Raw genomic sequence first — 13,392 nt, forward strand, 5'->3', positions numbered from 1 at the left:
GTTGCGTCCATACTGTGTCTACAAAAGTCTATAAAATGATGTACTGCAAGATCATTCCTGTATCAGATTAGTTAGTCCTTTAGTTAAAGTTTTGAATCTGAGTATGGGAATGCCTACCTCAGTGATGATATAATCTTATACATGTATTTTGTGTTGAAAATTGCAGGTTCCAACCAGGTCATCCACAAGACAATCCTTGAAATGATAAAGCGCTTCACCCTTCCTAGAATTACAAAACCCTAATCTATTCCAGGCTTCGCACTTTAGGGGGCAATCTGTTACACTAAAAAATGTCACCATGACTACTTACAGTTAGTATGGCTCAAATCAACAGTCATGCTACCCTCTTAGGCAAGTCTTATGCCTCTGCTATCCATCTCAAACTCAAAGAAGAGAGAAAGTCTTGTAAAAAATGTGTTTATCTCTGGGGTCGCAGGTTCTCTCTAGCCTTACCTGCGGGGACGCTCACAATGTTCACAAAAGCTGCGTCCTTGGACGCTCTGTATGTTAAGGGACAGGTGTGTCCTTCTGTAAAAGGCAAAATGCGCAAGTTTCATCTTAAAAAAGTTACTTGTGGTTACTTCTAGAACTTTCTAGAGGTCGGTTTGATGAAATGGATGCGCCTCCAGTTGGTTCATGTATCCCTATTAAGGAGGAACTTATCCCATCAATAAGGGAGCTATCCCACCCAAAGAGGGGGATTATCCCATTGATGGTGGACCTGAATAACCTCCTTACAGCACTATAAATAAAGGCATTGAGCCAGAGGGAGGAGAGGTTGGAGCTATACATTTTCTTTGGGTAAATGCTGCAGGAATTAGGACTCCCATTTAGAACCTTGTGAGGAGAGATTGTCTTTGCTTGATTCTACTTGGAAGTGGGTGAGCTTTGTCAAAGTAGAGGAAAACCCTTGATGGACCCTGGGAGGAACTTGCACAACACCAAGGCCAGGTTGTAAGAGTTTCTTTGTTTCGTTATTAATACAAACTGGTTTATTTTTCTCAATAGCTTGTGTTAATGAGTTATTTCATGTGTTCCTTGGTCTGCATGTTGAATATATGTTTTATTATATGAAATGCAAGTGCTTGGTAATTGTTTGATTGTTTGTGGTTGCAGGAATTGACTTGAAGGAGGAGCTCATCCGGATCGGCAAGGACGGACTACAACAATAGCGTTTTGGAATAAGGTAAGCCTAAACACTTGTAGTTTTCATGTTTTAAAAGGTATATTTAGAGAAAGATCACTCCATTTTGTCTTGTTTGTCGCTAGAGAGTTTAGACTCCTAGGGAGGTCAGTTGTGTCCGCACAAACGACTTTTTCCGCCACGACAAATTGGCGACTCCACTGGGGAATCCATTAATGTGAAAGTCTTTTCCTTTGTGTGAACTTTGCTCTGAGAAAATCATTTTTATTTTCTGGTTTTTGACTGTGAGAATTAGTATTTGGGTGGCTTAGCTTTAGATTTAGTTAGATTTGGTTTTTCTTAACTTTTCCAGAAGGACGCACCCTCTGAGTACTGCACAGTGCGTCTTTGGACGCGCTGTTGCCGTTTGCACAGAGCGGGCCCGCGCCTGTTCTAACGGGTTGCCTGCGTCTTCCTGTAAAAATTTAGGAAAACTCCATTTTTGCTTTAATTGCTTTTAGATTTTGGTTTTTCTTAGTGTTTTCTGCCCAGATCCTTTAGTACCCTGTCAAAAATTTTCACCTGAACTTGTTTCATTAGCATTCCTGCTTTTAGCTTTCATCAATTGGGTGTTTTGAGTCTCTTTTTTGAGAAATTCTTAATTTGATTTCCTTTGGTCATTACTTGGAGGTTTCTCTCAGTCTTTTCACAATTTTGCATCTTTTTGCTTCTGTTTTTGCAAAAAAATTTCCCCCTCATTCGCCGGGGGGGGGCTAAATTGTGTATGAGTGTTAATCACCTTTGAGTGTTTTTATGTTTTGATCTTTGGAACTCTCACCCAATTTTCTCAATTTGCACTTGATTGGTTCTTAGATCACATTAGAATCGTCTTGTGTTTGAGAATTCTTTTGCATAGATCACATTTGCACAATTAGAATTCTCATTTTCAGAATATTATTGAAAAATGTGCATAGATTACATTTGCATACTTTTCGAGTGAATTGTGCTTAGATTACAATTGCATAGTTTACATTCTGAAAAATCTATTGTAGATTTAGATCAGCTTTCTTTGATTTGAATTTACACAAAAAATAAAAATAAAAAAATGGTTTGGAATTGATTTGCATTAGTTTTTCTTGATAAAATTAGTGCATTAATTTTTTGCATTGTTGGAAGTGAATGGAAACTCTCTCCTTACTCTAGTTAGGATTCATCGAATTGAAAGGATTGCATTATCATATTCGATTGCATTCAGTTGAGTCGGGTCATAACACCATTGGTTTCATCTTCATTTACCCATTTGAGTAATAACAGCCTTAATAACACAGCGCTTAATTAAAATTCATCTAGTAATTTTTACATTTCTAGGGCTCTGAAACACCAACATAGCTTAGGCTAGGGTCTTGGAGTAGGTAAGTACTTAACTCTCCAAGACTACAAAACCAAACATATAGTTTATCTTGAGTAGAATAAATCCAATTGTTTCAATTGCACTCTGGGAAAGCTCCTCTTAAAGGAGAAGCACGAGCTCGTGTCCGAACCAGTGAGGGGATCATTCCCCCCTCGTTGGGAACGACGCCAGACAGTACGTATTACAAACGGTAAACCTCGGATTAACCATTGTCGAGGAGCCAGGGGTCACTTATCGGTAAACCTTGGATTGTTGTCAAGGAGCCGGTAAGGGGATTGAGCTTGCTACTCTGCCCTTGCGTGCTGTCGGAGTTTAGACTGTTCCCCCAGGTGTATTTGTTACTGTTGGTGACCTTAGTGACCATAATCTTTAGGGTTCTACCGAGGTGACGGTGGAGGGAAGGTCCCACTGTACCTGGAGCAGACGTCGGTTATACTCACTTGGATTTTCTGGGGGGTTCACTTCACTTCGAGACGGTTAAAGTGGAGGAACTTGTGCCGGTCTATTCATTAAGCAGGTTGCCGGGGTAACTGTTCCACCCGCCATTTCTGTACTGAATTCTGCGAGGTTGGGCTTCATCACCAACTAGTGTTTTCGGTCCGGAGAGCTTACTGTTTGTGTGTGGTTTGACTCCTAGATTTGATAGCGCGTGTTAATTTGTTTGTTTTTACTTTTAGAGACCATAGGTGTGAATTGTGAATTTTAGTTGTTAAGTGTGAATTGTTAATTTTAGTTTTAAATTGTTAATAAAATTCACTGAAGTTGAATATAATGGCAAATGTTCCGGAATTTATCAACCTAGGAACCCCTCCTAATGAGAATCCTAGTACTTTTCCTTACTTTGGAAATGTTGGTCCTCCTTATATGGCTACTTTGTCATTACCTGGATTTACAATAGGTTTACCGATATGGTTATTTTCAACTTCGTTGGCCCAAAATACTCCAATTGTTCCATCTCAACCGGATGCTTCACCTCAACAGAGTTCACCATCTCAACATCACCAACCTTCTGTTGACCCTTTACCTTCTTCGCCTAATTTTTCTTCCTCCATTTCTTCCTCTTCGCCTGGTAAAAGCCTTGATGTTAGTAACCAGGAGGCTAAGAAGAAGAAGAAAGGGAAGAAGAAGAAGAAGAAGAAGAAGCAAGATAAGAAAGAAGTCAACCAACCAACCATGGCTGTAAGTGTTAGTTGTGTTGAGGAAAATTCCGACATGCATCGTAAACCCAAATACCCTTGCAGGCTTTGTAAGGGTGACCACTTCCTTGTCAATTGTCCTGGTATTCCAAAGGTCTTGGAAGTATGGTCAGAAAAATCCCATCAACTTTCCGTTGATCCATCAACCAGTGATAGTCAGGTTCCTGGGAAAAAAGGTAAAGTTAGGTTTCCTTGTAAGTTATGCAAAGGGAGTCATCAAACTCACATTTGCCCTCACATGGATGAAGCCTCAACATTATTGGAAAACCTTACTGTTCCACAGCAAGAATTTCCAACTGGTTACCGTAAACTTTCTCCCAACCTACCGTCAACTGACGGAGTGATTGATTCAAATTCAAATACAGTCGGTCACACTCTCCCATTGGAGAGTGAAACTCATGTCACTCAGGTTGATGATCCATTAGTTGATCAAGTGGTCGATTCAATTTCACATTCGGTCGATCCCACTTTCCATTTAGAGAGTGAACTTCATACCGCTCAGGTTCTTCTTGTTACATCAGATTCTTCTATGCCGGGGGGCATTTCACCTGTTTCTACAGAACCCCCTCCAAGTACTGAGGTCTTTTCCTTTGATTGGAATAGACTGACAGAACCTCGTCTTCCTTCCTCCATCCCTTTCCAAATCATTGTCAAGGCTGGTGGTAGGGACATACATCGTACTCAGGTAGATGAAGGTGCTTCTGTTAGTATTTTATCCTCAGCTGTTTGGAAAGCTTTGGGTTCCCCTCAGCTTGCGCCTATTACGCAGAATCTGAAAGCTTTTAACAGAACCATTAGTGAACCTTTAGGGATCCTTCCTAAGTTTTCTATTACCTTGGAAGGTAAAACTGTTTGTGTTGATCTTATGGTAGTTCGAGGTCCCTTGGATTTCAATTTACTCCTTGGGCGAGACTATGTTTATGCAATGAAAGCTGTCGTATCGACACTCTTTCGCGTGATGTCTTTCCCTCACAATGGTAGTATTGTGACTGTAGACCAGCTTTTGTTCCCTAGTCTTTTTTCAACTACCAATAATATGACACCCCTAAATGTTCCTGATTCTAAAGTGGTATCTACCCTGCCACGGGTTGAGTTAAAATTGTAGCTGAAGGAAATGCTAGACAAGGGATACATTAGGACAAGTGTATCACCTTAGGGTGCACCAGTCTTGTTTGTGAGGAAGAAAGTTGGTACTCTCAAATTATGCATTGATTATAGGCAGTTGAACAATGTGACTATCAAGAACATATATCCTTTTCTGAAGATTGATGACTTGTTTGATCAATTGAAGGGAGAAAAAATGTTCTCAAAGATTGACTTGAGATCCAGATACCATTAGGTACAAATCAAAGAGGAGGACATATACAAGACTGTGTTCAGGACCAGGTATGGGAATTATGAGTTTGTTGTTGTTCCATTTGGATTAACTAATGCTCCAACTACATTCATGTGTTTGATGAGTAATGTTTTTCATACATATTTGGATAAGTTTGTTATTGTTTTCCTTGATGATATATTGGTATATTCTAAAAATGAGGAAGAGAACGCTGAGCACTTAGTAGCAGTATTGAGGTTGTTGACAGAGCATCAGTTGTATGCTAAGCTCAACAAGTGCAGTTTCTTTCAGACTGAGGTACACTACTTGGGGCATGTGGTCTCCAAGGAGGGCATTGCAGTAGATCCAGAGAAGATAAGGGCCATCATGGGGTGGTTAGATCCTAAGAATGCGGATGAGGTGAGATCTTTCATGGGTATGGCAGGCTATTATAGGAGGTTCATCAGGAACTTCTCACAAATTGCTTATCCCATTACACCATTGCAAAGGAAATGTAAGAAGTTTGAATGGACAAAGGAGTGTCAAGCTAGCTTTGAGTAGCTTAAGTAGTTGTTGACGCATGCACCCATACTACATGTTGCAAATCCAAACAAAGAGTTTGTGGTATGCAAAGATGATTACAAGAGAGGACTTGGTGGAGTCCTTATGCAAAATGGATAGGTGGTATGTGAGTCCCAGAAACTAAATGAGCACGAGAAGAACTACCCGACATATGATCTTGAGTTAGCAACGATTATACATGCATTGAAGATGTGGAGACTTTATCTTCTTGATAGACACTTTGTGCTTATGAGTGATCACATTGGGTTGAGGTATTTGTTTGACCAACCGAATTTTAATTCTAGACAGGCTAGATGGCTGGCCACGATAAGCGAGTTTGATTTCGAGATCAGGGACATCAAAGGTAAAGATAACTGGGTGGCAGATGCTCTTAGTAGATGGGTACAGGTACATCACTTGGCAGCTATGAGCTCCTATGTGGCAGAATTACAAGATAGGATCTTGCAGGAAGGACAATAGGATGTCAGGTATAGGGAGATTGTGCACAAGTTGTAGCAGGGTGATAGTACAAGTACAACTAGTGGTACAGGTACAGGTACATGTGCAGGTGCATAGGATATGGATTATTTCCTTACAATAGATGGATTGGTTAGGTTCCAAGATAAGATATATGTAGTGGATAAAAGTGAGCTCAAGAAGGTGATCTTGAGGGAGTTTCATGCAAAGCCATATTCAGGTCACCCAGTTTATTAGAAGAAACTGACAATAGTGAAGAGATATTACTATTGGATGAATGTGAAGAGGGATGTAGTAGAGTTTGTGGCGAGGTGTTTTGATTGTCAGCGAGTGAAAGCAGAGTGTAAACATCCAAGTGGACTGCTACAACTGATTGTGATTCCAAAATGGAAATGGGAGGTCATTTCCATGGACTTCATCACAAGGTTGCTGAGGACAGTGAAGCAACATGATTCCATCATGGTCATTATGGGTAGGTTAACAAAGGTTGCACACTTCATTCCGGTGAAATATGCGTTCTCAGCTGGTGATCTGGCACAGTTGTTCATCAGAGATGTGGTTAGACTACATGGTTTTCTTAAGAAGACTGTGTTAGACAGGGATGCAAAGTTCATTTCCAATTTTTGGAAGGATTTATTTGTAGGTTTGGGCATAGAGATGGCCTTCAACACAACTTATCATTTGTAGACAGATGGATAGATAGAGAGGATTAATAGGATATTGGAGTACAAGTTGAGGATGTATGTGATGCATCAACAATGGACGTGGGAAGAGTATCTCCCTTTGGTGGAGTTTTCATACAACAACGTTTATCATGAATAATTGAGGATGAGTCCTTTTGAGGCATTTTATGGGCGGAGTTGTAACACTCCCATTAGTTGGAGTGATCTAGTTAGCAGAGTATTGATTGGACCAGATATGTTGGTAGACAAGGAATAGGAGATGTAGGTGATCAAGAAGAATCTCAAAGCAGCACAGGATAGGTAAAAGAGTTATATAGACATGAACAGGTTGTTCAAGGAGTTCTAGGTTGGGGAATAGGTGTACTTGCGCATCAAACTGAAGAAGATCTCCTTGCAGATTGGATCATGTGCCAATCTGGTAACACGATTTTGTGGACCCTTTAGTAACATTGAGAGGATTGGGCTAGTAGCCTATCGACTTACACTACCTACGACAGTGAAAGTCCATGATGTTTTCCATGTATCTTTGCTTAAAAAGTATGTTAAGGATGTTGATCATGTAATTGATTGGTTTGTATTGCAGGTGGAACCAGATGGATAATTCTAGCCAGAGCCTCAATGTATATTATAGAAAAAGGTGCTCATACTCTGGAACCAAGAAATTGAGCAAGTTAGAGTGCAATGGAAGCACTTTGGGCTTGATGAAGCTACATGGGAGATGGAGGATCAGGTGTGGCCCATGTATCCTTCCTTGTTTTTCGATTGAGGCAAAGCAGCTTGACATGGTGGTTTGGTATTTTCTTATGGTGGTTTGGTATTTTCTTATGGTGGTTTGGTATTTTCTTATGGTGGTTGGTATTTGCTTATGGTGGTTTGGTATTTTCTTATGGTGGTTTGATATATGCTTTATGATGGTTTGATATATGCTATATGATGTTTTGATATGTGCTTAGATATGATGACTAGCATATGTTTGATATATGTTTTGACATATGATTTGGCAGTTTTGGTTTCTATATTTATGGTGATGTTGCTATATGCACCCATGTGTATGGATGTTGTTAGTGTCAGTGTCTTCACACTTCAATAAGTGATCAAATTGCTCTCTTGCATGCATATTAGGTGTCTCATTCGATCAGCTGCATTCCATTAGGTCATGGATCAACTGATGGTAGTGGTTTCATTTCAGTTTCCCTCATGTCATATACCTGTTGGCTTGTTCAATCCTCTTTTAAATCATTTATAGTCATTTCAGTTCATTTCATTCAGTTTTAGGGTTTAGTTTCACTAGGTCTTAGGGTTTGTCATCATGGTCATCCAAAATTGAATAAAAAGGTCAGTAGGCACATGAGGAGGATAAATAGGTTCATAAAATCATAAATTTACTTCTAATATGCTCAATAAATCTTTTTTACCTCAAAAATCTGTTTTGAGGTGAAAATAGAGTTTTTCCATTTTTTGTAAAAGATTTCATGTAATTTAAGTGTTTCTATATGTAATAAGCTCAACAGTTGTTCCTGGTTACCTTGCCAACTTCTGCCACTGCAAAAAACAAAAACACCAATACCATCAGTCCATCAAAGTGCCAAGAAAAAGTCAAACTTCAAATTGAAAAACAGAGTTTTTGAAAAAGTGATTAAGACTTTATAAAATTGGGTTTGCAATGAAGAAAAATTAAAGTGCATCATATTTAAAGCAAATTCATGCTAGCTACTCATTTCATTGTGAAAAAAATCAAGTGGAGAGACAAAATCGCATTTTGAAGGGAAATTGAACAAAAGAGGAACTCAGATTTTGCAGCAAATTTGCCTGGCGTTGCGCATCAGAGGGTCGGTGTTGCGCATCAAACAATTTTTCTCTGTGTAAAATTACATAGGCACTGCGCATTGGCCAGAGAGGTTTCAAAATCACTCAAAAGCATCTCAAATTCTCCCAAATGATGCATTCACCTCCTACAAGTAAGTGTGTATCTATCCTTAGCTGAAATAAGTCTTTTCCATGTTTTGTTCATGAGTTTTGCTTCCTAAAATCAAAACCCTAGTTTGCCTCCATTCTCTATTTCACCTCATTGCAAAACCAACATCCTTTGTCCCTTTTCCCAAACTTCATTGCACTAGAAACTACCCATTGGTTCCATTTTCCCTTTCCCTATTCCCCTAAGAAACTAATCCCCTTTATTAAACCCTAAGTCCCTCATAAGTCAAAACCATAGTTTCCCAAATCTTTCTCTTAATTCCCCTACTCCACTTCATTACTATTGTTCCATTTGCAAAATATCTTCATACTCATCTTCTTTGTCCCCACCCATTATCATTGTTCACCATATCATCATCACATTACATCATTAAGACAAGCATGGAAAGAAGCAGTGAATCAGATTTTGAAGAGGACACACTTAGTGATAGCTCAAGGGAAAGAAATGTGCAGTCCAGGAAGCCTCACAAAGGTGGAAAAATCATTAGGGAGGAACCTATCAGCATGAGTGAACTCCTTGCTTGCCCACTAGCCACCACATGTTTCAGATATCAGTCCTGTTTTGAGTTTTGTGAAATGGTTGAGAGGGTCAAATATCACCATGAGTTAGCAAGGCAGTTTGTGATAAACATGGATAAAAATATGGTGCATCTTGCTCAGGTCAACTTCATTCTTTCACCAACTATCATTGCAGAGGCCACAAGAATTCCAGATGTAGGGGAAAAGTGGAACAAAAGGAAAAATATTAGTAAGCAGCATTATGAGCCTTATATCAAGGCCAAGTACCATGGTAAACTTAGCAGGGTGTTTCCTTTTAAATTCTTGGAGGACCGGTATGTTCCACTCATGAAACTTATCATCAAATACTTTACATGTGAGGGTAGGTTCTCTAGACTTTATGCCTGTTTGGTCAATTTAGTGAAGTCTAAATTGCAACTTTTAAATGTCAACCCGGGGCTCGTAAGCTGATGAAGTGATGTGTACTGTATGTACTTAGGCAACTATTTCTTAAGTTTTTGTCGTTTTTAACTTTTTAAGTTTGTTTTCAAGTCTATTTCTCCTACAGTGATGTGATGGAAATGAAATAAAGTGAGTGAGGTGTGTGTGATTGTGATGAGTTCTAGATGATTTCTTAAAGCTCAAAAAGTAATCTATAAGAAAGCTTTGAACAACAACTGAAATGAAATTACTCTTAAAGGAAAAATGAAAGCATCAAATAAAAGACTAATGACCTTGGCCCAGTGTCTATGTTGCTGCAAGAAAATGAAGTTGAAAATGACATCTACATTAACTTAAAACAAGAGCAACTACTTTAATTCTTCAATGAAATCTCAAGCAATGTACAATCTAAGTGACAAATCACACTACTTAATTTTCCCTTAACCTTTCTGCCTTTAGATGGATTGATCATATAAGAAAGAGTTATGAGTGAATTAGCAATGTGAGTCTTAAACAAAATAACCAAGCTGTGTTAGTGATATTTTGGTCTTCGATAAAGATATTGAATTATAAAGAAGAGACCATCAACAAGTAAACAACTTGATTAGTAAACAATTATGCAACTTAAAGAAATGATAACAAAGAAATAAAGGCTGCAAACAAAGAAGGTCAGCACCATTAGACAAGATGATCACAAGTATCACTAGCTGTGAAAAAGAAAGAAAAGAAACTGTCCCGGGCACCTAAGCAATCTGCAAAAACACACTGATCAGTCATGGAAAAGTGCAGAAATATAAATGGACAGAATTCAAAGTTATATACAGCTATTGTACATGATCAAAGCATAGCAAACAAACGCATTCTGTACAACTATTATACAAAAGCTGATAAGAAGAAATGCATGAAATGAAAAACACTGTACAGGCCTTAAGTAAACAGGGGCCCTCTGCCTACTCCAGCCAGCTCAAAAGATCACTTAAACGCTCAAATGGAGAACAGTCTTCTCATATATTACGTAGCAAAAGTAAAAGTTACAGTGGGGTTCAATATTACATAACAACAGCTAGCTAATTAGCGTTCAAATACGCTTTATTTATAGCAGAAAAACCAAACTAACTTAATCACAAACTACGCTATTCTAACAGCTGTGTGAAGAACACGTAATCTAGCATAGTCCATGGATTTAGGCAACGGTCGAGGTGGGTATTAAATATCTGGTTGGATTCGTGTTCCCCATCATCTGCGTGGTTGAGGAAGAGGCCAGCTATGCTTCACGTGCTCTAAACCGAACACGCAGAGCCTTGCCACCGTCAATTACCTTCGTTTGACCGAAGTTGCCCCCTCGTTGACCATGGGTGTTTACGACTGTTATGGCTGAGCTGGAAGGACACACACCATGTCCTTGGTGCCACGCACTTGCCCATGTGGCCCTTCTGATCGGAGGACACCTGGATCATGCCGTTTAAGAAAACAGTTGCGGAAACTGGGATCAGTTGCGGAAACTGCAGGTTTTGAACCAAAATTCTAATCCAACAACACAGTCATTAGCATAATTAATAAACAATGTAAAAGTCCTATAATACAATGATTTAAGCAAATTGATGAAGGAAATGAGTGATAAAGGAGGGAGATGAATGGAAAAGGAGGCTGAGAGGATGTGAAAAGGAGTGCAGGTCTGAGGCTCAACATACCCCCACTGTGAGGATGTTGCATGTCCTCATGCAACCAAAACTTTGTCAGTGTTTTTCAGTCCATGTGCTCAGATGCTTCTGCCAAAACATCCAACCTTCTCCTCTTTCTCCTTGTTGCAAAAATTGTCCTTGGTTTTCTGACTAAACACTTGAATTTCAAATTGATCAAGGCCCTGCTCAGTTTCTTGCATTTTCTCTTCAATTTCTTGTTCTTCTTCTGCCAGAGCCCAAGGTGAAGCATGGTGTTGTCATGGACAATCTTGTCCACCTTGCTTTGTTCTTTCAATGCTTCATTCTCCTGTCTAATATGCCGGTTCAAAATTTCTAGCTCAAATACCTCTTGTTTTAGAGAGTGGACCTGTTCCTCAAGAGGTAAGATAGTGCATGGATCGGCAACAGATTGCTCCAAGGTCTCCAAATAATTATATGCCTCCTGCTGGTCAGGGTCAATGTCAGGTGTTTGTCTTGGTCTAAATTCAAATTCTTGAAGACTGCTTTCTCTTTCTTGCTGGAAGGGACTTTCCTCTCGTGGAGGACTTGGCTCAATATCTAGCTGGATTGGAGTCTTTTCAGGTGTGCCCAAATCAATGAAATGTGACTGCTTTTCTTTAGTCACACTCTTCTTTTCTATAAGTCTACTGCTCCTTCTCACTTGTACACTAGTACTCTTTTGCTGACCGCTTTGTTTTTCTTTTTGTTTCTTCTTTGAGAGGGCAGTAGCTTGGAGTTCTACTAGTCTATCAGCCAAGGTTTGATAGTCCTCTTCTATTGAAGGTTCAGGGGATAAATATGATTCTTGGACAACTGCTTTCCCTTTATCCTTTTTCTGTTTCTTAGTTTTCTCTCTCTCTCCACTTCTTCTTCTTGAGTAGTCTCCTGAGTTTCTATAATGGGAGGATCTTGGGCTACAACATCCTTTTTCATTCTTCTACTTGTTTTTGGGACTCTAGGAGAGCTGCTAGCGGAAGCTTCAGTTGCCTCTTGAAAATGATTCCTGACTAAAAACTTTTCCCATGTATCATTGTTGTTTTTCAATTGGTCCTCTATAAGAATTTTAATGAACCCATGATGATACAAGTGAGGTTCAATATTGCCTATATTCTTTTGGACACTAAAACTCATTTTTGTTAGGCTTCTTAACAGAAAATAGGGCAAATTGATGGCATGGCCCTCCATGAAGTTCATCATAATTCTAGCATGGTACATATACATAGTGCCAAAGCGGCCTTCACATGTTATAAATTTTTGAACTAATAACAACAATGCAGTCCATTCTTCTTTTATAACATGTACATGAATCCCTTTGGTGAAAACTGAAGTGTCCATACCTGGATTTTTAAGCATATTTTTCCATTCTTGATCTTCAACCCCTCTGTTCTTGAACCATCGGTCTCCCACCACAGGTAAATTAGTTGTTGTTTCTATAGAGTTTTCTGTGACTGTGAATTTCAGATCTCCTATTTCCACAGTATTTCCATTGAATGAACGAGCAAACGTTTTTGTTACCTCTTTATCATATCCTTTGAAATTATGAATGAACTTCAACCATTTTGCCTTTTTTAACGCTTCCTTTGTCTGTGGGTATCCTTCTAGATACTTTGAACCTTCAGGCTCAGATCGAAGCAATTTCCCCATCTCAACTTCGGTTGAAGCTTTTGACTGTATATGGATACTCAAGGAGGATGCTCACGGGAAAGATAGATAGACTACGGCTGCAAGTGAAATAGCCGCATTGTAATGCGAGGTAATACAGTTTGAAAACGGAACTGTGGAGCTTGAAACAGAGCTGCGGGGTTTGAAACAGAGACGTGGAGTTTAAAACAGAGCTGCGGGGTTTGAAACGAAGCGGAAATGGTGTGAAGGTAAAGGAGTGGAAGACAAGCACGGGAATGAGTTCAAATGCGTGCGAAAATGGAGTGATAAGGGAATGAAATAACGACCAGATCCCTTGGAGTCGGACGGCTTTCATACACGTTTCAGTTTTTGGCTGCGAAGATCGTGGTGGAAAATAGACATAGTACG

The sequence above is a fragment of the Pinus tabuliformis genome, chromosome 2_1 (genome assembly GCF_031772625.1).
Source record: "Pinus tabuliformis cultivar Carrire ecotype Pingquan chromosome 2_1, CPIR1, whole genome shotgun sequence".
In the NCBI taxonomy this organism is placed as follows: domain Eukaryota; kingdom Viridiplantae; phylum Streptophyta; class Pinopsida; order Pinales; family Pinaceae; genus Pinus; species Pinus tabuliformis.